Source organism: Salvelinus fontinalis, chromosome 11 (genome assembly GCF_029448725.1).
Source record: "Salvelinus fontinalis isolate EN_2023a chromosome 11, ASM2944872v1, whole genome shotgun sequence".
Classification (NCBI taxonomy): Eukaryota; Metazoa; Chordata; class Actinopteri; order Salmoniformes; family Salmonidae; genus Salvelinus; species Salvelinus fontinalis.
Window position 1 is genome coordinate 37,671,401 of NC_074675.1, and position 26,100 is coordinate 37,697,500.

Here is a 26,100-nt window from a genome sequence, read left to right on the forward strand (position 1 = left end):
TTCATGTTGTGCTGCTACCATGTTGTTGTCATGTTGTTGTCATGTTGTGCTGCTACCATGTTGTTGTCATGTTGTGCTGCTACCATGTTGTTGTCATGTTGTTGTCATGTTGTGCTGCTACCATGTTGTTGTCATGTTGTGCTGCTACCATGTTGTTGTCATGTTGTGCTGCTACCATGTTGTTGTCATGTTGTGCTGCACATTAAAAACACCATCCTGTTGGACATTAAAAACACCAGCATTATTCCCATGCATAATAGAGTGTGTTTTTTAACCTTTATTTAACTAGGCAAGTCAGTTAAGAACAAATTCTTATTTACAATGAAGGCCCACCAGAAGGCAAAAGCCCTCCTGCGGGGACGGGGACTAGGATTAAAAATGAATAAAAATATAGGATAAAACACACATCACGACAAGAGAGACACCACACTACATAAAGAGACCTAAGACAACAACATAGCAAGGCAGCAACACATGACAACACAACATGGCAGCAGCACAAAACATGGTACAAACATTATTGGGCACAGACAACAGCACAAAGGTAGAGACAGCAATACATCACACGAAGCAGCCTCAACTGTCAGTAAGAGTGTCCATGATTGAGTCTTTGAATGAAGAAATAAAACTGTCCCGTTTTACTGTTTTCTGCAGCTCGTTCCAGTTGCTAGACATTGAATTGACGTCTGTGTCTCTGTTGAAGGTTGTAGGTCTTCCAGCAGGACAACAACCCTGAACTCAAATCAAATCTGGAGTGTTCTGTTCTGGAGTGTTCTGTTCTGGAGTCTTCTGTTCTGGAGTGTTCTCTTCTGGAGTGTTCTGTTCTGGAGTGTTCTGTTCTGGAGTGTTCTGTTCTGGAGTGTTCCGTTCTGGAGTGTTCCGTTCTGGAGTGTTCCGTTCTGGAGTGTTCCGTTCTGGAGTCTTCCGTTCTGGAGTGTTCCGTTCTGGAGTGTTCCGTTCTGGAGTCTTCTGTTCTGGAGTCTTCTGTTCTGGAGTGTTCTGTTCTGGAGTCTTCTGTTCTGGAGTGTTCTGTTCTGGAGTGGCCAGCGAAGAGTCCTGGAGCCTCATGTATCAATATTGTGTAGAAACTATTATATATATTATATATATATATATATTCCAAATACTACTTTCGAATGGAATTTAGAATGTTTGTAGGCATAGAAAAGGTGTGATTTGTCAAACAACCCTACGAGTGTCACAGCACACTGGTAGGAGATAACCATTAATAAAATACACATTGTTCTGAGCTTCAGTGCTGGTGCACCACCTTGGCTATTTGCATTTCGAAACGCCTATAATTATCCAAACCAAACCACAACACCGTACCATGAAATATGACACAATCAACAACAAAAAAAGCGATGAAAAAATAAAACTTTTCAGAGACTGAAATAGAGGTGCTCGTGTCAAAGTTTGAGTACAACTTGAGTACAGCTTTAATTTGTCTCCGTTGTGGCTTAAGAACACAGAGAGATGAACCAATAAGAACACAGAGAGATGAACCAATAAGAACACAGAGAGATTAACCAGTAAGAACACAGAGAGAGGACTATTATAACTCAAGTTGCTTTAGCAAGAAGGTAAATATACGTTGAATGAGTAGACAACACTCCCCAATAAGCCATCCACCCTCAACAGCTTCCTCCTGTAAGGGTATAGGCAACACACTGCTGTTCTGCAGAACTGAATGAGTCGTGAGTCGTGGCCACACATTCAGCAGCATCTTCTGCTCATATTTGGGAACCCATTGATGACATCATGTCAAAGAAACCCCTCTTTGACTTCAACCTGTTGTGTGATGGCGTCTATGGCAGTGTGGCAAAATGTTCCAACAGAGCAGATCAGACATCTCTCTTTCCATTTCAAAATGTATTATCTCTTAGTCTTTTAACAGTATTTACAGAATGGATTACCTTTCACACGTGCCTCTAATGTAACAAATTACTGGACTTTATACAGATTGTAATCGTTAGAAATGCATTGATGCGGTAAAATTATATATAGCCTGTCAAGATATGGAAATACAAATGAAAACTAAAAATATTTCCCTTATTACTCTCACAATGTCAGACAGACGTTCTCAACAGATATTTCCCCATTCTACGCTTGACAAGAAGTTCCCTCAGTCCACCACGTGGCACTGTGCTTACACATGGTAATGGCTGTGCGTTTAATTTACCCTCTCTCTCTCAACCAAACGTTTCTTGTAGATAAATCTCACGCTTTAGCGTGGAAATTATCCCATGCATTTGGTTTTACGCACAGATTTGTATAAACGAGGCCCCAGATCTGAATCACATCCGTAACCTATTGTGAGATCTGAAAACAGCAGTTGGTGGAGGGCAACTTAATAGACTAGAGTCTTGTCCAGGGGAAGTACTTGTACATCAAGCTGCCTCACTACAGAAACAGGAGATAGGCTCCTGTTACTATGAGCTGTTCTGGATCAGACAAGCCAAGGTTCCTGTTACTATGAGCTGTTCTGGATCAGACAAGCCAAGGCTCCTGTTACTATGAGCTGTTCTGGATCAGACAAGCCAAGGCTCCTGTTACTATGAGCTGTTCAGGATCAGACAAGCCAAGGCCCCTGTTACTATGAGCTGTTCTGGATCAGACAAGCCAAGGCTCCTGTTACTATGAGCTGTTCTGGATCAGACAAGCCAAGGTTCCTGTTACTATGAGCTGTTCTGGATCAGACAAGCCAAGGCTCCTGTTACTATGAGCTGTTCTGGATCAGACAAGCCAAAGCTCCTGTTACTTTGAGCTGTTCGGGATCAGACAAGCCAAGGTTCCTGTTACTATGAGCTGATCTGGATCAGACAAGCCGAGGCTCCTGTTACTATGAGCTGTTCAGGATCAGACAAGCCAAGGTTCCTGTTACTATGAGCTGTTCAGGATCAGACAAGCCAAGGTTCCTGTTACTATGAGCTGTTCTGGATCAGACAAGCCAAGGTTCCTGTTACTATGAGCTGTTCGGGATCAGACAAGCCAAGGCTCCTGTTACTATGAGCTGTTCTGGATCAGACAAGCCAAGGCTCCTGTTACTATGAGCTGTTCTGGATCAGACAAGCCAAGGTTCCTGTTACTATGAGCTGTTCTGGATCAGACAAGCCAAGGTTCCTGTTACTATGAGCTGTTCTGGATCAGACAAGCCAATGTTCCTGTTACTATGAGCTGTTCTGGATCAGACAAGCCAAGGCTCCTGTTACTATGAGCTGTTCGGGATCAGACAAGCCAAGGCTCCTGTTACTATGAGCTGTTCTGGATCAGACAAGCCAAGGTTCCTGTTACTATGAGCTGTTCTGGATCAGACAAGCCAAGGCTCCTGTTACTATGAGCTGTTCGGGATCAGACAAGCCAAGGCTCCTGTTACTATGAGCTGTTCTGGATCAGACAAGCCAAGGCTCCTGTTACTATGCGCTGTTCGGCCTCCGACCGCAAGATACTACAGAGGGTAGTGCGTACGGCCCAGTACATCACTGGGGCTAAGCTGCCTGCCATCCAGAACCTCTACACCAGGCGTTGTCAGAGGAAGGCCCTAAAAATGGTCAAAGACATCAGCCACCCCAGTCATGGACTGTTCTCTCTACTACCGCATGGCAAGCGGTACCGAAGTGCCAAGTCTCGGACAAAAAGGCTTCTCAACAGTTTTTACCCCCAAGCCATAAGACTCCTGGACTATTTGCATTGTCCTGCCCCCCAACCCCTCTTTTACACTGCTGCTACTCTCTGTTTATCATATATGCATAGTCACTTTAACTATACTTTCATGTACATACTACCTCAATTAGCCAGACTAACAGGTGCCTGTATGTAGCCTCGCCACTGTTATTCTTTACTGTTGTTTTTATTTCTTTACTTATCTATTGTTCACCTAATACATATGTTTTACTTAAAAATCATACTGTTGGTTAGTATGTAAGTAAGCATTTCACTGCAAGGTCTACACCTGTTGTATTCGGTGCACGTGACAAATAAACTTTGATTTGTTCTGGATCATACACGACAAGGCTCCTGTTTCTATGAGCTGTTCTGGAAGGCTACTTACTTATATAATAATTTACATTTTGCAAATAATATAATGAACAACATCATAGGGTTGACATTTTGCATCCAATCAATCGAGGCTAATAAGAAAGAAAAAAATACATATTTAAAAATATTTTATCTGATTTTAGACATGATCAGGTCTCCAGATAAAAAACAAAAGTAAAGGTGTTTTTTTAATGATTTCATATAAACAATACGATTTCATTTGGCATGAACAAAAACACTAATTCTCAGTCAAAAACATAAGTCAGAACACAGCCTCTCTATTCTCTCATGTGATTTCAGGTCCTCTAACTGGGAAAATGTCTTTCCACAATGAGAGCAGTGGTATGTCTTCTCCTCCTGTGTATGTATCCTCTGATGTGATTTCAGGTTCCCCAACTGAGTAAAACTCTTTCCACAGTGGGAGCATTGGTAGGGCTTTTCTCCTGTGTGTGTCCTCTCATGCTTTGTCAGGCCTTCTAACCACCTAAAACTCTTTCCACAGTGGGAACAGTGGTAGGACTTTTCTTCTGTGTGTATTCTCTCATGTGACTTCAGGCTTCCTAACCAGGTAAAAGTAATTCCACAGTGGGAGCAGCGGTAAGGCTTCTCTCCAGAGTGTATTCTCTTATGTATTTTCAGGCTCCCTAACTGACTAAAACTCCTTCCACACTGGGAACATTGGAAAGGCTTTTCTCCTGTGTGTGTCCTCTCATGCTCTTTTAGGTTTCATAACTTAGTAAAACTCTTTCCGCAGTGGGAGCAGTGATGTCCTTTGGCTGGTTTGGGCATCTCTGGGTCTGGTTCCCCTGAAGGACTCTTCCTGCTGTCCGAGGGAGAGTCTGGTCTTTCTCCTGCCAAAGACAAACATATTATTTAGTTAAACAGAGGCCTGAATGAAACCTCCACATGATAAAACTGTCTTCCTATGAGGTTTAATCTAGACTAGACCCCCCCCCCCCCCTACATTCCTCAATAACACAAGGTCAGTTTTCACAACATTACACCATTAAACGTAAACTTGGTGAGATTTAAAAAATAAAAAAAATGATGTAGAGCTCCAAATCTAATCTTGTTCTCATGGGTGTCATGTTTTGGTCGAAAAATGTACTAAATGGTCATAAAATGTACATTTCGACCTCCAAGTTGAACCACAAAGATGGTTGGAGGTCCACACATCAGAGAATGTTGAACTTGAATGGAAATGTCAGCTGTTTTAAATTATACTGTCAATCCTCCATAAGAAACCTGTTGGAAATCATAAAAATTAAACAGAATAGAGAGGACCACTCAAGTTGACATTCAACGGTTGGACGGACCGCCGGCCATCTTTGTGGAAGTAATTAAAAGTTAAAATGTAAATTTCATTACAATTTCAATGATGTTGTCACGACTTCCACCGAAGGTAACTCCTCTCCCTGTTCGGGCGGCGCTCTGCGGTCGGCGTCACCGGTTTACTAGCCGCCACCGATCCCTTTTTCCTTTTCTGTTTGTTTTGTCTGTGATCCTTTTCACACCTGGTTTCATTTGCGTTTATTTCTGTGTGTATATAGGGCACCTGTTGCCTGCCTTCGTGCGGGATTAAGCTTGTGTGTATTTGCGCTCGATTATATGTGATGTTTGTTGTTTCCACTATGACGCACGTGTATGTAAAGTGTCGGAACTGTGTTTGTTGCTCCGTGCTCGAGTTTCTGAATATCGAGAGCGTAGTTTTTTGGATTTTCGTCTGTGCCATTTTTGTATTGGTGGACTATAGGATTAAACTTCTCAGATATCCCTGCGCTCCTGCGCCTGACTCCTACACCTCTCACCGAGACGCACCTTATCACAGATGTACTGCAGTGGTCTGAAGCAGAGGTGCAAAGTACTTAAGTAAAAATACTTTAAAGTACTACCTAAGTACTTTTCCTTGACATCCAAAAGTACTCGTTACATTTTGAATGCTTAGCAGGACAGCAAAATGGTCCAATTTACACACTTATCAAGAGAACATCCCTGATCATCCTTACTGCATCTGATCTGACAAATACATTGTTTGTAAATGACGCCTGAGTGTTGGAGTGCCCCTGGCTATCCGTAAAATAACAAAACAAGAACATGGTGCGGTCAGGTATGCTTAATATAAGGAATGTGAAATTATTAATACTTTTACTTTTTATACTTAAAATTATATTTTAGGAATTACATTTGATACTTAAGTATATTTAAAACCAAATACTTTTAGACTTTTACTCGAGTAGTATTTTACTGGGTGACTTTTACTTGAGTCATTTTCTATTAAGGTATCTTTACTTTTGAGTCATTTTCTATGAAGGAATCTTTACTTTTACTCCAGTTTGACAGTTGGGTACTTTTTCCACCACTGGTCTGAAGGGTCCATTCTATGAATTCTATGTGTATAATTGAAATGACACCCACCCTGTATTCAACCGATGGCAGGCAAGACTCAAAAACCTCAGATGATGTAAAGTAGGGTCTAAACTACAACCGATGGCAGGCAAGACTCAAAAACCTCAGATGATGTAAAGTAGGGTCTAAACTACAACCGATGGCAGGCGAGACCCCAAAACCTCAGATGATGTAAAGTAGGGTCTAAACTACAACCGATGGCAGGCGAGACCCCAAAACCTCAGATGATGTAAAGTAGGGTCTAAACTACAACCGATGGCAGGCTGGACTCAAAAACCTCAGATGATGTAAAGTAGGGTCTAAACTACAACCGATGGCAGGCAAGACTCAAAAACCTCAGATGATGTAAAGTAGGGTCTAAACTACAACCGATGGCAGGCAAGACTCAAAAACCTCAGATGATGTAAAGTAGGGTCTAAACTACAACCGATGGCAGGCAAGACTCAAAAACCTCAGATGATGTAAAGTAGGGTCTAAACTACAACCGATGGCAGGCGAGACTCAAAAACCTCAGATGATGTAAAGTAGGGTCTAAACTACAACCGATGGCAGGCGAGACTCAAAAACCTCAGATGATGTAAAGTAGGGTCTAAACTACAACCGATGGCAGGCAAGACCCAAAAACCTCAGATGATGTAAAGTAGGGTCTAAACTACAACATGGCAGGCGAGACCCAAAACCTCAGATGATGTAAAGTAGGGTCTAAACTACAACCGATGGCAGGCGAGACCCCAAAACCTCAGATGATGTAAAGTAGGGTCTAAACTACAACCGATGGCAGGCGAGACCCCAAAACCTCAGATGATGTAAAGTAGGGTCTAAACTACAACCGATGGCAGGCAAGACTCAAAAACCTCAGATGATGTAAAGTAGGGTCTAAACTACAACCGATGGCAGGCGAGACTCCAAAACCTCAGGTGATGTAAAGTAGGGTCTAAACTACAACCGATGGCAGGCAAGACCCCAAAACCTCAGATGATGTAAAGTAGGGTGTAAACTACAACCGATGGCAGGCGAGACTCAAAAACCTCAGATGATGTAAAGTAGGGTCTAAACTACAACCGATGGCAGGCGAGACTCAAAAACCTCAGATGATGTAAAGTAGGGTCTAAACTACAACCGATGGCAGGCGAGACCCCAAAACCTCAGGTGATGTAAAGTAGGGTCTAAACTACAACCGATGGCAGGCGAGACCCCAAAACCTCAGATGATGTAAAGTAGGGTCTAAACTACAACCGATGGCAGGCGAGACTCAAAAACCTCAGATGATGTAAAGTAGGGTCTAAACTACAACCGATGGCAGGCGAGACCCCAAAACCTCAGATGATGTAAAGTAGGGTCTAAACTACAACCGATGGCAGGCGAGACTCAAAAACCTCAGGTGATGTAAAGTAGGGTCTAAACTACAACCGATGGCAGGCGAGACTCAAAAACCTCAGGTGATGTAAAGTAGGGTCTAAACTACAACCGATGGCAGGCGAGACCCCAAAACCTCAGGTGATGTAAAGTAGGGTCTAAACTACAACCGATGGCAGGCGAGACCCCAAAACCTCAGGTGATGTAAAGTAGGGTCTAAACTACAACCGATGGCAGGCGAGACCCCAAAACCTCAGATGATGTAAAGTAGGGTCTAAACTACAACCGATGGCAGGCGAGACCCCAAAACCTCAGATGATGTAAAGTAGGGTCTAAACTACAACCGATGGCAGGCGAGACTCAAAAACCTCAGGTGATGTAAAGTAGGGTCTAAACTACAACCGATGGCAGGCGAGACTCAAAAACCTCAGGTGATGTAAAGTAGGGTCTAAACTACAACCGATGGCAGGCGAGACCCCAAAACCTCAGGTGATGTAAAGTAGGGTCTAAACTACAACCGATGGCAGGCGAGACCCCAAAACCTCAGGTGATGTAAAGTAGGGTCTAAACTACAACCGATGGCAGGCGAGACCCAAAAACCTCAGATGATGTAAAGTAGGGTCTAAACTTCAACCGATGGCAGGCGAGACCCCAAAACCTCAGATGATGTAAAGTAGGGTCTAAACTACAACCGATGGCAGGCGAGACTCAAAAACCTCAGATGATGTAAAGTAGGGTCTAAACTACAACCGATGGCAGGCGAGACCCCAAAACCTCAGATGATGTAAAGTAGGGTCTAAACTACAACCGATGGCAGGCGAGACCCCAAAACCTCAGGTGATGTAAAGTAGGGTCTAAACTACAACCGATGGCAGGCGAGACCCAAAAACCTCAGATGATGTAAAGTAGGGTCTAAACTTCAACCGATGGCAGGCGAGACCCAAAAACCTCAGATGATGTAAAGTAGGGTCTAAACTACAACCGATGGCAGGCGAGACCCCAAAACCTCAGATGATGTAAAGTAGGGTCTAAACTACAACCGATGGCAGGCGAGACCCAAAAACCTCAGATGATGTAAAGTAGGGTCTAAACTACAACCGATGGCAGGCGAGACCCAAAAACCTCAGGTGATGTAAAGTAGGGTCTAAACTACAACCGATGGCAGGCGAGACTCAAAAACCTCAGATGATGTAAAGTAGGGTCTAAACTACAACCGATGGCAGGCGAGACTCAAAAACCTCAGGTGATGTAAAGTAGGGTCTAAACTACAACCGATGGCAGGCGAGACTCAAAAACCTCAGATGATGTAAAGTAGGGTCTAAACTACAACCGATGGCAGGCGAGACTCAAAAACCTCAGATGATGTAAAGTAGGGTCTAAACTACAACCGATGGCAGGCGAGACTCAAAAACCTCAGGTGATGTAAAGTAGGGTCTAAACTACAACCGATGGCAGGCGAGACTCAAAAACCTCAGGTGATGTAAAGTAGGGTCTAAACTACAACCGATGGCAGGCGAGACTCAAAAACCTCAGATGATGTAAAGTAGGGTCTAAACTACAACCGATGGCAGGCAAGACTCAAAAACCTCAGATGATGTAAAGTAGGGTCTAAACTACAACCGATGGCAGGCGAGACTCAAAAACCTCAGATGATGTAAAGTAGGGTCTAAACTACAACCGATGGCAGGCGAGACTCAAAAACCTCAGATGATGTAAAGTAGGGTCTAAACTACAACCGATGGCAGGCGAGACTCAAAAACCTCAGATGATGTAAAGTAGGGTCTAAACTACAACCGATGGCAGGCGAGACTCAAAAACCTCAGATGATGTAAAGTAGGGTCTAAACTACAACCGATGGCAGGCGAGACCCCAAAACCTCAGGTGATGTAAAGTAGGGTCTAAACTACAACCGATGGCAGGCGAGACCCCAAAACCTCAGGTGATGTAAAGTAGGGTCTAAACTACAACCGATGGCAGGCGAGACCCAAAAACCTCAGATGATGTAAAGTAGGGTCTAAACTACAACCGATGGCAGGCGAGACCCCAAAACCTCAGATGATGTAAAGTAGGGTCTAAACTACAACCGATGGCAGGCGAGACCCCAAAACCTCAGGTGATGTAAACTAGGGTCTAAACTACAACCGATGGCAGGCGAGACCCAAAAACCTCAGATGATGTAAAGTAGGGTCTAAACTACAACCGATGGCAGGCGAGACTCAAAAACCTCAGATGATGTAAAGTAGGGTCTAAACTACAACCGATGGCAGGCGAGACCCCAAAACCTCAGGTGATGTAAAGTAGGGTCTAAACTACAACCGATGGCAGGCGAGACCCAAAAACCTCAGATGATGTAAAGTAGGGTCTAAACTTCAACCGATGGCAGGCGAGACCCAAAAACCTCAGATGATGTAAAGTAGGGTCTAAACTACAACCGATGGCAGGCGAGACCCCAAAACCTCAGATGATGTAAAGTAGGGTCTAAACTACAACCGATGGCAGGCGAGACCCAAAAACCTCAGATGATGTAAAGTAGGGTCTAAACTACAACCGATGGCAGGCGAGACCCAAAAACCTCAGGTGATGTAAAGTAGGGTCTAAACTACAACCGATGGCAGGCGAGACTCAAAAACCTCAGATGATGTAAAGTAGGGTCTAAACTACAACCGATGGCAGGCGAGACTCAAAAACCTCAGGTGATGTAAAGTAGGGTCTAAACTACAACCGATGGCAGGCGAGACTCAAAAACCTCAGGTGATGTAAAGTAGGGTCTAAACTACAACCGATGGCAGGCGAGACTCAAAAACCTCAGGTGATGTAAAGTAGGGTCTAAACTACAACCGATGGCAGGCGAGACTCAAAAACCTCAGATGATGTAAAGTAGGGTCTAAACTACAACCGATGGCAGGCGAGACTCAAAAACCTCAGATGATGTAAAGTAGGGTCTAAACTACAACCGATGGCAGGCGAGACCCAAAAACCTCAGATGATGTAAAGTAGGGTCTAAACTACAACCGATGGCAGGCGAGACCCCAAAACCTCAGATGATGTAAAGTAGGGTCTAAACTACAACCGATGGCAGGCGAGACCCAAAAACCTCAGATGATGTAAAGTAGGGTCTAAACTACAACCGATGGCAGGCGAGACCCAAAAACCTCAGGTGATGTAAAGTAGGGTCTAAACTACAACCGATGGCAGGCGAGACTCAAAAACCTCAGATGATGTAAAGTAGGGTCTAAACTACAACCGATGGCAGGCGAGACTCAAAAACCTCAGGTGATGTAAAGTAGGGTCTAAACTACAACCGATGGCAGGCGAGACTCAAAAACCTCAGGTGATGTAAAGTAGGGTCTAAACTACAACCGATGGCAGGCGAGACTCAAAAACCTCAGATGATGTAAAGTAGGGTCTAAACTACAACCGATGGCAGGCGAGACTCAAAAACCTCAGATGATGTAAAGTAGGGTCTAAACTACAACCGATGGCAGGCGAGACTCAAAAACCTCAGATGATGTAAAGTAGGGTCTAAACTACAACCGATGGCAGGCGAGACTCAAAAACCTCAGATGATGTAAAGTAGGGTCTAAACTACAACCGATGGCAGGCGAGACTCAAAAACCTCAGATGATGTAAAGTAGGGTCTAAACTACAACCGATGCTAGGCGAGACTCAAAAACCTCAGATGATGTAAAGTAGGGTCTAAACTACAACCGATGGCAGGCGAGACCCCAAAACCTCAGGTGATGTAAAGTAGGGTCTAAACTACAACCGATGGCAGGCGAGACCCCAAAACCTCAGGTGATGTAAAGTAGGGTCTAAACTACAACCGATGGCAGGCGAGACCCAAAAACCTCAGATGATGTAAAGTAGGGTCTAAACTACAACCGATGGCAGGCGAGACCCCAAAACCTCAGATGATGTAAAGTAGGGTCTAAACTACAACCGATGGCAGGCGAGACCCCAAAACCTCAGGTGATGTAAACTAGGGTCTAAACTACAACCGATGGCAGGCGAGACCCAAAAACCTCAGATGATGTAAAGTAGGGTCTAAACTACAACCGATGGCAGGCGAGACTCAAAAACCTCAGATGATGTAAAGTAGGGTCTAAACTACAACCGATGGCAGGCAAGACTCAAAAACCTCAGATGATGTAAAGTAGGGTCTAAACTACAAACGATGGCAGGCGAGACTCAAAAACCTCAGATGATGTAAAGTAGGGTCTAAACTACAACCGATGGCAGGCAAGACTCAAAAACCTCAGATGATGTAAAGTAGGATCTAAACTACAACCGATGGCAGGCAAGACTCAAAAACCTCAGATGATGTAAAGTAGGGTCTAGACTACAACCGATGGCAGGCGAGACTCAAAAACCTCAGATGATGTAAAGTAGGGTCTAAACTACAACCGATGGCAGGCGAGACTCAGAAACCTCAGATGATGTAAAGTAGGGTCTAAACTACAACCGATGGCAGGCGAGACCCAAAAACCTCAGATGATGTAAAGTAGGGTCTAAACTACAACCGATGGCAGACGAGACCCCCAAACCTCAGATGATGTAAAGTAGGGTCTAAACTACAACCGATGGCAGGCGAGACCCCAAAACCTCAGATGATGTAAAGTAGGGTCTAAACTACAACCGATGGCAGGCGAGACCCCAAAACCTCAGATGATGTAAAGTAGGGTCTAAACTACAACCGATGGCAGGCGAGACTCAAAAACCTCAGATGATGTAAAGTAGGGTCTAAACTACAACCGATGGCAGGCGAGACTCAAAAATCTCAGGTGATGTAAAGTAGGGTCTAAACTACAACCGATGGCAGGCGAGACTCAAAAACCTCAGATGATGTAAAGTAGGGTCTAAACTACAACCGATGGCAGGCGAGACCCCAAAACCTCAGATGATGTAAAGTAGGGTCTAAACTACAACCGATGACAGGCGAGACTCAAAAACCTCAGATGATGTAAAGTAGGGTCTAAACTACAACCGATGGCAGGCGAGACTCCAAAACCTCAGATGATGTAAAGTAGGGTCTAAACTACAACCGATGGCAGGCAAGACTCAAAAACCTCAGGTGATGTAAAGTAGGGTCTAAACTACAACCGATGACAGGCAAGACTCAAAAACCTCAGATGATGTAAAGTAGGGTCTAAACTACAACCGATGGCAGGCAAGACTCAAAAACCTCAGGTGATGTAAAGTAGGGTCTAAACTACAACCGATGACAGGCAAGACTCAAAAACCTCAGGTGATGTAAAGTAGGGTCTAAACTACAACCGATGACAGGCAAGACTCAAAAACCTCAGATGATGTAAAGTAGGGTCTAAACTACAACCGATGGCAGGCAAGACTCAAAAACCTCAGATGATGTAAAGTAGGGTCTAAACTACAACCGATGGCAGGCAAGACTCAAAAACCTCAGGTGATGTAAAGTAGGGTCTAAACTACAACCGATGGCAGGCGAGACCCCAAAACCTCAGATGATGTAAAGTAGGGTCTAAACTACAACCGATGGCAGGCAAGACTCAAAAACCTCAGGTGATGTAAAGTAGGGTCTAAACTACAACCGATGGCAGGCGAGACCCCAAAACCTCAGATGATGTAAAGTAGGGTCTAAACTACAACCGATGGCAGGCGAGACTCAAAAACCTCAGATGATGTAAAGTAGGGTCTAAACTACAACCGATGGCAGGCGAGACTCAAAAACCTCAGATGATGTAAAGTAGGGTCTAAACTACAACCGATGGCAGGCGAGACTCAAAAACCTCAGATGATGTAAAGTAGGGTCTAAACTACAACATGGCAGGCGAGACCCAAAACCTCAGATGATGTAAAGTAGGGTCTAAACTACAACCGATGGCAGGCGAGACCCCAAAACCTCAGATGATGTAAAGTAGGGTCTAAACTACAACCGATGACAGGCGAGACTCAAAAACCTCAGATGATGTAAAGTAGGGTCTAAACTACAACCGATGGCAGGCGAGACTCAAAAACCTCAGATGATGTAAAGTAGGGTCTAAACTACAACCGATGGCAGGCGAGACTCAAAAACCTCAGATGATGTAAAGTAGGGTCTAAACTACAACCGATGGCAGGCGAGACTCAAAAACCTCAGATGATGTAAAGTAGGGTCTAAACTACAACCGATGGCAGGCGAGACTCAAAAACCTCAGATGATGTAAAGTAGGGTCTAAACTACAACCGATGGCAGGCGAGACCCAAAACCTCAGGTGATGTAAAGTAGGGTCTAAACTACAACATGACAGGCGAGACTCAAAAACCTCAGATGATGTAAAGTAGGGTCTAAACTACAACATGGCAGGCGAGACCCCAAAACCTCAGGTGATGTAAAGTAGGGTCTAAACTACAACATGGCAGGCGAGACCCAAAACCTCAGATGATGTAAAGTAGGGTCTAAACTACAACATGGCAGGCGAGACCCAAAACCTCAGATGATGTAAAGTAGGGTCTAAACTACAACCGATGGCAGGCAAGACTCAAAAACCTCAGATGATGTAAAGTAGGGTCTAAACTACAACATGGCAGGCGAGACCCAAAACCTCAGATGATGTAAAGTAGGGTATAAACTACAACATGGCAGGCGAGACCCAAAACCTCAGGTGATGTAAAGTAGGGTCTAAACTACAACATGGCAGGCGAGACCCAAAACCTCAGATGATGTAAAGTAGGGTCTAAACTACAACATGGCAGGCGAGACCCAAAACCTCAGATGATGTAAAGTAGGGTCTAAACTACAACATGGCAGGCGAGACCCAAAACCTCAGATGATGTAAAGTAGGGTCTAAACTACAACCGATGGCAGGCGAGACCCCAAAACCTCAGATGATGTAAAGTAGGGTCTAAACTTCAACCGATGGCAGGCGAGACCCAAAAACCTCAGATGATGTAAAGTAGGGTCTAAACTACAACCGATGGCAGGCGAGACCCCAAAACCTCAGATGATGTAAAGTAGGGTCTAAACTACAACCGATGGCAGGCGAGACCCAAAAACCTCAGATGATGTAAAGTAGGGTCTAAACTACAACCGATGGCAGGCGAGACCCAAAAACCTCAGGTGATGTAAAGTAGGGTCTAAACTACAACCGATGGCAGGCGAGACTCAAAAACCTCAGATGATGTAAAGTAGGGTCTAAACTACAACCGATGGCAGGCGAGACTCAAAAACCTCAGGTGATGTAAAGTAGGGTCTAAACTACAACCGATGGCAGGCGAGACTCAAAAACCTCAGATGATGTAAAGTAGGGTCTAAACTACAACCGATGGCAGGCGAGACTCAAAAATCTCAGGTGATGTAAAGTAGGGTCTAAACTACAACCGATGGCAGGCGAGACTCAAAAACCTCAGATGATGTAAAGTAGGGTCTAAACTACAACCGATGGCAGGCGAGACCCCAAAACCTCAGATGATGTAAAGTAGGGTCTAAACTACAACCGATGACAGGCAAGACTCAAAAACCTCAGATGATGTAAAGTAGGGTCTAAACTACAACCGATGACAGGCAAGACTCAAAAACCTCAGGTGATGTAAAGTAGGGTCTAAACTACAACCGATGGCAGGCAAGACTCAAAAACCTCAGATGATGTAAAGTAGGGTCTAAACTACAACCGATGACAGGCGAGACTCAAAAACCTCAGGTGATGTAAAGTAGGGTCTAAACTACAACCGATGGCAGGCGAGACCCCAAAACCTCAGATGATGTAAAGTAGGGTCTAAACTACAACCGATGGCAGGCGAGACTCAAAAACCTCAGATGATGTAAAGTAGGGTCTAAACTACAACCGATGGCAGGCAAGACTCAAAAACCTCAGATGATGTAAAGTAGGGTCTAAACTACAACCGATGGCAGGCGAGACCCCAAAACCTCAGATGATGTAAAGTAGGGTCTAAACTACAACCGATGACAGGCGAGACTCAAAAACCTCAGATGATGTAAAGTAGGGTCTAAACTACAACCGATGGCAGGCGAGACTCCAAAACCTCAGATGATGTAAAGTAGGGTCTAAACTACAACCGATGGCAGGCAAGACTCAAAAACCTCAGGTGATGTAAAGTAGGGTCTAAACTACAACCGATGACAGGTAAGACTCAAAAACCTCAGATGATGTAAAGTAAGGTCTAAACTACAACCGATGGCAGGCAAGACTCAAAAACCTCAGGTGATGTAAAGTAGGGTCTAAACTACAACCGATGACAGGCAAGACTCAAAAACCTCAGGTGATGTAAAGTAGGGTCTAAACTACAACCGATGACAGGCAAGACTCAAAAACCTCAGATGATGTAAAGTAGGGTCTAAACTACAACCGATGGCAGGCAAGACTCAAAAACCTCAGATGATGTAAAGTAGGGTCTAAACTACAACCGATGGCAGGCAAGACTCAAAAACCTCAGATGATGTAAAGTAGGGTCTAAACTACAACCGATGGCAGGCAAGACTCAAAAACCTCAGGTGATGTAAAGTAGGGTCTAAACTACAACCGATGGCAGGCGAGACCCCAAAACCTCAGATGATGTAAAGTAGGGTCTAAACTACAACCGATGGCAGGCGAGACTCAAAAACCTCAGATGATGTAAAGTAGGGTCTAAACTACAACCGATGGCAGGCGAGACTCAAAAACCTCAGATGATGTAAAGTAGGGTCTAAACTACAACCGATGGCAGGCGAGACTCAAAAACCTCAGATGATGTAAAGTAGGGTCTAAACTACAACATGGCAGGCGAGACCCAAAACCTCAGATGATGTAAAGTAGGGTCTAAACTACAACCGATGGCAGGCGAGACCCCAAAACCTCAGATGATGTAAAGTAGGGTCTAAACTACAACCGATGACAGGCGAGACTCAAAAACCTCAGATGATGTAAAGTAGGGTCTAAACTACAACCGATGGCAGGCGAGACTCAAAAACCTCAGATGATGTAAAGTAGGGTCTAAACTACAACCGATGGCAGGCGAGACTCAAAAACCTCAGATGATGTAAAGTAGGGTCTAAACTACAACCGATGGCAGGCGAGACTCAAAAACCTCAGATGATGTAAAGTAGGGTCTAAACTACAACCGATGGCAGGCGAGACTCAAAAACCTCAGATGATGTAAAGTAGGGTCTAAACTACAACATGACAGGCGAGACTCAAAAACCTCAGATGATGTAAAGTAGGGTCTAAACTACAACATGGCAGGCGAGACCCCAAAACCTCAGGTGATGTAAAGTAGGGTCTAAACTACAACATGGCAGGCGAGACCCAAAACCTCAGATGATGTAAAGTAGGGTCTAAACTACAACATGGCAGGCGAGACCCAAAACCTCAGATGATGTAAAGTAGGGTCTAAACTACAACCGATGGCAGGCAAGACTCAAAAACCTCAGATGATGTAAAGTAGGGTCTAAACTACAACATGGCAGGCGAGACCCAAAACCTCAGATGATGTAAAGTAGGGTCTAAACTACAACATGGCAGGCGAGACCCAAAACCTCAGGTGATGTAAAGTAGGGTCTAAACTACAACATGGCAGGCGAGACCCAAAACCTCAGATGATGTAAAGTAGGGTCTAAACTACAACATGGCAGGCGAGACCCAAAACCTCAGATGATGTAAAGTAGGGTCTAAACTACAACATGGCAGGCGAGACCCAAAACCTCAGATGATGTAAAGTAGGGTCTAAACTACAACCGATGGCAGGCGAGACCCCAAAACCTCAGATGATGTAAAGTAGGGTCTAAACTTCAACCGATGGCAGGCGAGACCCAAAAACCTCAGATGATGTAAAGTAGGGTCTAAACTACAACCGATGGCAGGCGAGACCCCAAAACCTCAGATGATGTAAAGTAGGGTCTAAACTACAACCGATGGCAGGCGAGACTCAAAAACCTCAGATGATGTAAAGTAGGGTCTAAACTACAACCGATGGCAGGCGAGACTCAAAAACCTCAGGTGATGTAAAGTAGGGTCTAAACTACAACCGATGGCAGGCGAGACTCAAAAACCTCAGATGATGTAAAGTAGGGTCTAAACTACAACCGATGGCAGGCGAGACTCAAAAATCTCAGGTGATGTAAAGTAGGGTCTAAACTACAACCGATGGCAGGCGAGACTCAAAAACCTCAGATGATGTAAAGTAGGGTCTAAACTACAACCGATGGCAGGCGAGACCCCAAAACCTCAGATGATGTAAAGTAGGGTCTAAACTACAACCGATGACAGGGAAGACTCAAAAACCTCAGATGATGTAAAGTAGGGTCTAAACTACAACCGATGACAGGCAAGACTCAAAAACCTCAGGTGATGTAAAGTAGGGTCTAAACTACAACCGATGGCAGGCAAGACTCAAAAACCTCAGATGATGTAAAGTAGGGTCTAAACTACAACCGATGACAGGCGAGACTCAAAAACCTCAGGTGATGTAAAGTAGGGTCTAAACTACAACCGATGGCAGGCGAGACCCCAAAACCTCAGATGATGTAAAGTAGGGTCTAAACTACAACCGATGGCAGGCGAGACTCAAAAACCTCAGATGATGTAAAGTAGGGTCTAAACTACAACCGATGGCAGGCAAGACTCAAAAACCTCAGATGATGTAAAGTAGGGTCTAAACTACAACCGATGGCAGGCGAGACCCCAAAACCTCAGATGATGTAAAGTAGGGTCTAAACTACAACCGATGACAGGCGAGACTCAAAAACCTCAGATGATGTAAAGTAGGGTCTAAACTACAACCGATGGCAGGCGAGACTCCAAAACCTCAGATGATGTAAAGTAGGGTCTAAACTACAACCGATGGCAGGCAAGACTCAAAAACCTCAGGTGATGTAAAGTAGGGTCTAAACTACAACCGATGACAGGTAAGACTCAAAAACCTCAGATGATGTAAAGTAAGGTCTAAACTACAACCGATGGCAGGCAAGACTCAAAAACCTCAGGTGATGTAAAGTAGGGTCTAAACTACAACCGATGACAGGCAAGACTCAAAAACCTCAGGTGATGTAAAGTAGGGTCTAAACTACAACCGATGACAGGCAAGACTCAAAAACCTCAGATGATGTAAAGTAGGGTCTAAACTACAACCGATGGCAGGCAAGACTCAAAAACCTCAGATGATGTAAAGTAGGGTCTAAACTACAACCGATGGCAGGCAAGACTCAAAAACCTCAGATGATGTAAAGTAGGGTCTAAACTACAACCGATGGCAGGCAAGACTCAAAAACCTCAGGTGATGTAAAGTAGGGTCTAAACTACAACCGATGGCAGGCGAGACCCCAAAACCTCAGATGATGTAAAGTAGGGTCTAAACTACAACCGATGGCAGGCGAGACTCAAAAACCTCAGATGATGTAAAGTAGGGTCTAAACTACAACCGATGGCAGGCGAGACTCAAAAACCTCAGATGATGTAAAGTAGGGTCTAAACTACAACATGGCAGGCGAGACCCAAAACCTCAGATGATGTAAAGTAGGGTCTAAACTACAACCGATGGCAGGCGAGACCCCAAAACCTCAGATGATGTAAAGTAGGGTCTAAACTACAACCGATGACAGGCGAGACTCAAAAACCTCAGATGATGTAAAGTAGGGTCTAAACTACAACCGATGGCAGGCGAGACTCAAAAACCTCAGATGATGTAAAGTAGGGTCTAAACTACAACCGATGGCAGGCGAGACTCAAAAACCTCAGATGATGTAAAGTAGGGTCTAAACTACAACCGATGGCAGGCAAGACTCAAAAACCTCAGATGATGTAAAGTAGGGTCTAAACTACAACCGATGGCAGGCGAGACTCAAAAACCTCAGATGATGTAAAGTAGGGTCTAAACTACAACATGGCAGGCGAGACTCAAAAACCTCAGATGATGTAAAGTAGGGTCTAAACTACAACATGGCAGGCGAGACCCCAAAACCTCAGGTGATGTAAAGTAGGGTCTAAACTACAACATGGCAGGCGAGACCCAAAACCTCAGATGATGTAAAGTAGGGTCTAAACTACAACATGGCAGGCGAGACCCAAAACCTCAGATGATGTAAAGTAGGGTCTAAACTACAACATGGCAGGCGAGACCCAAAAGCTCAGGTGATGTAAAGTAGGGTCTAAACTACAACATGGCAGGCGAGACCCCAAAACCTCAGATGATGTAAAGTAGGGTCTAAACTACAACATGGCAGGCGAGACCCAAAACCTCAGATGATGTAAAGTAGGGTCTAAACTACAACATGGCAGGCGAGACCCAAAACCTCAGATGATGTAAAGTAGGGTCTAAACTACAACATGGCAGGCGAGACCCAAAACCTCAGATGATGTAAAGTAGGGTCTAAACTACAACATGGCAGGCGAGACCCAAAACCTCAGATGATGTAAAGTAGGGTCTAAACTACAACATGGCAGGCAAGACCCAAAACCTCAGATGATGTAAAGTAGGGTCTAAACTACAACATGGCAGGCGAGACCCAAAACCTCAGATGATGTAAAGTAGGGTCTAAACTACAACATGGCAGGCAAGACCCAAAACCTCAGATGATGTAAAGTAGGGTCTAAACTACAACATGGCAGGCAAGACCCAAAAACCTCAGATGATGTAAAGTAGGGTCTAAACTACAACATGGCAGGCGAGACCCCAAAACCTCAGATGATGTAAAGTAGGGTCTAAACTACAACATGGCAGGCGAGACCCAAAAACCTCAGATGATGTAAAGTAGGGTCTAAACTACAACATGGCAGGCGAGACCCAAAAACCTCAGATGATGTAAAGTAGGGTCTAAACTACAACATGGCAGGCGAGACCCAAAACCTCAGATGATGTAAAGTAGGGTCTAAACTACAACATGGCAGGCAAGACCCAAAAACCTCAGATGATGTAAAGTAGGGTCTAAACTACAACATGGCAGGCGAGACCCAAAACCTCAGATGATGTAAAGTAGGGTCTAAACTACAACATGGCAGACGAGACCCAAAACCTCAGATGATGTAAAGTAGGGTCTAAACTACAACATGGCAGGCGAGACCCAAAACCTCAGATGATGTAAAGTAGGGTCTAAACTACAACATGGCAGGCGAGACCCAAAACCTCAGATGATGTAAAGTAGGGTCTAAACTACAACATGGCAGGCGAGACCCCAAAACCTCAGGTGATGTAAAGTAGGGTCTAAACTACAACATGGCAGGCGAGACCCAAAACCTCAGGTGATGTAAAGTAGGGTCTAAACTACAACATGGCAGGCGAGACCCAAAACCTCAGATGATGTAAAGTAGGGTCTAAACTACAACATGGCAGGCGAGACCCAAAACCTCAGGTGATGTAAAGTAGGGTCTAAACTACAACATGGCAGGCGAGACCCAAAACCTCAGATGATGTAAAGTAGGGTCTAAACTACAACCGATGACAGGCGAGACTCAAAAACCTCAGATGATGTAAAGTAGGGTCTAAACTACAACCGATGGCAGGCGAGACTCAAAAACCTCAGATGATGTAAAGTAGGGTCTAAACTACAACCGATGGCAGGCGAGACTCAAAAACCTCAGATGATGTAAAGTAGGGTCTAAACTACAACCGATGGCAGGCAAGACTCAAAAACCTCAGATGATGTAAAGTAGGGTCTAAACTACAACCGATGGCAGGCGAGACTCAAAAACCTCAGATGATGTAAAGTAGGGTCTAAACTACAACATGACAGGCGAGACTCAAAAACCTCAGATGATGTAAAGTAGGGTCTAAACTACAACATGGCAGGTGAGACCCCAAAACCTCAGGTGATGTAAAGTAGGGTCTAAACTACAACATGGCAGGCGAGACCCAAAACCTCAGATGATGTAAAGTAGGGTCTAAACTACAACATGGCAGGCGAGACCCAAAAACCTCAGATGATGTAAAGTAGGGTCTAAACTACAACATGGCAGGCGAGACCCCAAAACCTCAGATGATGTAAAGTAGGGTCTAAACTACAACATGGCAGGCGAGACCCCAAAACCCTCAGGTGATGTAAAGTAGGGTCTAAACTACAACATGGCAGGCGAGACCCCAAAACCCTCAGGTGATGTAAAGTAGGGTCTAAACTACAACATGGCAGGCGAGACCCCAAACCCTCAGATGATGTAAAGTAGGGTCTAAACAACCGATGGCAGGCGAGACCCCAAACCCTCAGATGATGTAAAGGTCTAAACTACAACATGTGCAAACAAGGAGTTTGTTTTTAGATAATTGATGTTAAAAGGTTGTTAAAAAACTGTATAACAACCCTTTTTGTTTTTCAATGATATCAAACTCAACCGTTTGTCTATTCCAGTGATTAAAACATGGATGTCTCATGGTATGGTGGGGAATAGAAAACGGGTCAACTTTGAACATAAAAAAAAAAAAATGTAACCTTTATTTAACTAGGCAAGTCAGAACAAATTCTTATTTTTAATGAAGGCCTACCCGGGGGAACAGTGGGTTAACTGCCTTGTTCAGGCGCAGAACGACAGATTTTCACCTTGTCAGCTCGAGGATTCGATCTTGCAATCTTTTGGTTACTAGTCCAATGCTCTAACCACTAGGCTACCTGCCGCTACCTGCCGCCCCCACATCTCCTGAATGTTTTGCCATTCAGGTCCAAAAAGTCATTTTCTGACCACTTCTTCCGTTGGGCAAACATCTATGGACACACTATGGATACTCTATGGACACAGGGCTAGGCTACATCCTCTATATCTACAACAGGGCTAGGCTACATCCTCTATATCTACAACAGGGCTACATCCTCTATATCTACAACAGGGCTAGGCTACATCCTCTATATCTACAACAGGGCTAGCTACATCCTCTATATCTACAACAGGGCTAGGCTACATCCTCTATATCTACAACAGGGCTACATCCTCTATATCTACAACAGGGCTACATCCTCTATATCTACAACAGGGCTACATCCTCTATATCTACAACAGGGCTACATCCTCTATATCTACAACAGGGCTACATCCTCTATATCTACAACAGGGCTACATCCTCTATATCTACAACAGGGCTACATCCTCTATATCTACAACAGGGCTAGGCTACATCCTCTATATCTACAACAGGGCTAGGCTACATCCTCTATATCTACAACAGGGCTAGGCTACATCCTCTATATCTACAACAGGGCTACATCCTCTATATCTACAACAGGGCTACATCCTCTATATCTACAACAGGGCTAGGCTACATCCTCTATATCTACAACAGGGCTAGGCTACATCCTCTATATCTACAACAGGGCTACATCCTCTATATCTACAACAGGGCTAGGCTACATCCTCTATATCTACAACAGGGCTAGGCTACATCCTCTATATCTACAACAGGGCTAGGCTACATCCTCTATATCTACAACAGGGCTAGGCTACATCCTCTATATCTACAACAGGGCTAGGCTACATCCTCTATATCTACAACAGGGCTAGGCTACATCCTCTATATCTACAACAGGGCTAGGCTACATCCTCTATATCTACAACAGGGCTAGGCTACATCCTCTATATCTACAACAGGGCTAGGCTACATCCTCTATATCTACAACAGGGCTAGGCTACATCCTCTATATCTACAACAGGGCTAGGCTACATCCAGAACGTATTAAACTGAGACCTCAGTAAAAGATGTCAAAAAATACAAGTTTTCCTTTTCAATTCATAAAACGGGTCATATCATTAAAAAGTACCAAGAATCCACGTGAATTGTTTGAAGAGGATGCTATATCGTTACAAATGATATATGTCTAAAAATGAGCTGGATCAAAAAGGCTACTTTTGAGATATTAATATATAAAAATAGATCTCAGAATCTAGACTCTATATATTAGAGCACACTATAAGGAGTATAATGACTCCAAGATAATCTAGACTCTATATGTTAGAGCACACTATAAGGAGTATAATGACTCCAAGATAATCTAGACTCTATATGTTAGAGCACACTATAAGGAGTATAATGACTCCAAGATAATCTAGACTCTATATATTAGAGCACACTATAAGGAGTATAATGACTCCAAGATAATCTAGACTCTATATGTTAGAGCACAATATAAGTGTAACAGTTTAAACTTTACGTCGTGCCCTCGCCCCGACACGGGCGCGAACCAGGGACCCTCTGCACACATCAACAACGGACACCCACGAAGCGTCGTTACCCATCGCTCCACAAAAGCCGCGGCCCTTGCAGAGCAAGGGGCAACCCTGCTTAAAGTCTCAGAGCAAGTGACGTAACTGATTGAAATGCTACTAGCGCGTACCCGCTAACTAGCTAGCCATTTCACATCCGTTACATAAGGAGTATAATGACTCCAAGATAATCTAGACTCTATATATTAGAGCACACTATAAGGAACATAATGACAGCAAGATAATCTAGACTCTATATGTTAGAGCACACTATAAGGAACATAATGACACCAAGATGTTGTCTGTATCATGTAGGGTTCAGAGGTCATGGGGTCTGACAGTATAATGACTAGATGTTGTCTGTATCATGTAGGGTTCAGAGGTCATGGGGTCTGACAGTATAATGACTAGATGTTGTCTGTATCATGTAGGGGTCAGAGGTCATGGGGTCTGACAGTATAATGACTAGATGTTGTCTGTATCATGTAGGGGTCAGAGGTCATGGGGTCTGACAGTATAATGACTAGATGTTGTCTGTATCATGTAGGGTTCAGAGGTCATGGGGTCTGACAGGAGGCATGTATAGGTCTAAAAAGGTCCTAAAATGGCCACTTATCATGGTTTTCTCAAACATGGTTTGTGTTACAAATGTAAAAAAACATATCGAACATACTTCCTCCAATGAGGTTTCTATGAGAGAATTGCCAAAACATTATATTCTGAGATACGAAAAATATTTTCGGGCCACGTTGGCATGGAATCACTCTCCAGTGTAATACAATGTAATTTGAGTCATGATAAGAGCAAGTCCATTCTGTGAGACATTAAAGATGTGATTTTGCGTGTAAATCCATTGTTAAGGTTTTGTTGGTGACCCGCTTTTTGGTGGTATACACATCTTACAGTGTAGTTATCAATTCCTACATTAAATAATAACATATTCAAGCATCAACATTCAGTAGAACGATGCTTTAAAACCACGCATCAGTTCAACAATAGTTTGTGTGGCTGTTTTTAAGACAGTACTTACTGGTCTTAATCAGATCGCCTGTCTCCTCCTCCTGTTCTTGTTCTTCCTTCTTCTCCTCTTTCAATGTGACATCCTCCTCCTCTTTCACTCTGAACGCGTCTTCCTCTTCTTTCACTGAAACGTCTTTCTCTTCTTCTTTCACGGTAACAGCCTCACCCTCTACTTGTTTTTGTATTGTAACAGCCTCCTCTTCCTCCTCCTCTTTCACGAGAACTTCTTTCTCCGTCCAGCAGACGTCCTCTTCTGTAGCAGGAGAGTATCTTAGTGAACTCATGGTCGGGGATGTTAGCTAACTAGCTAGCGTTCGTTAGCCTAGTGATAGGCTAATTTATCAAGCCAGCTACCTAACAACGTATATATGAAATTAAATGGGGAAACTAGCTAGCTATAAGACATACGTATTTTTAAAACACAGGTGCAACAATACAACGACTATTTTGTCTAGAAAGGTGGCTGACCAGGCTAGTTCTAAGCTAACTTAGCAAACCAGCTAGCTGACAAACAACGTAAACATATAATTAAATGGGCCAACAAGTACATACGACAGAAATGTGTTTAATACACAGCGACTAATATACACCAAAACAGTGTAAAGAGCGTGAATGTTGTAGCTGTGTTTGCTAGAAAGCTACCGAGGTGTCTGACTAGCTGTTGTTGTTGAAGAAGCGTCCCGTCCACTAGATTATACGTCACACTGGCAGCGTCGCCTGAACCTGATAGACGCACATCGCCATCTGCTGACTGGAGTGGGAAACGCAGTTGAGGAACCAAACGTTTATTTTTCATTTATTTCATAAAAGTTCAATATTATATAAAGTCGTTCAAAGAGAAGCATGTGTTGATTGATTCGTGTTTAATGAGTGAGAGTTTAAAACAAACTTTACACCCACTACATATTTACATTGAACCATACTTCTGACATGGATCATTTTGACCCCAGAGGCATATCTTTGATCATAGCCCAAATGTGGGTTATTCAATTCCTCCAATTTTTCATGACTTTGTCAATCAACTTGTTCTTATTAAATCTAAATCATGGTTTAGTGTTTCTGTATCAAAATGGACTTTTAACAAATTCAAATCCTTTGGAGTCATTTTGACCCCAGCCAAAAGCACCTTTGATAAATAGGACGTTTATTTAAAATCAAA

General features: G+C 43.8%; 1 pseudogene; it reads right to left on the reverse strand.

Moving 5' to 3' along the window:
* Nucleotides 1-269: 269 nt before the first annotated feature.
* On the reverse strand, nt 270-25,618 carry LOC129865659 (zinc finger protein 239-like; annotated as a pseudogene).
* Nucleotides 25,619-26,100: the final 482 nt, after the last annotated feature.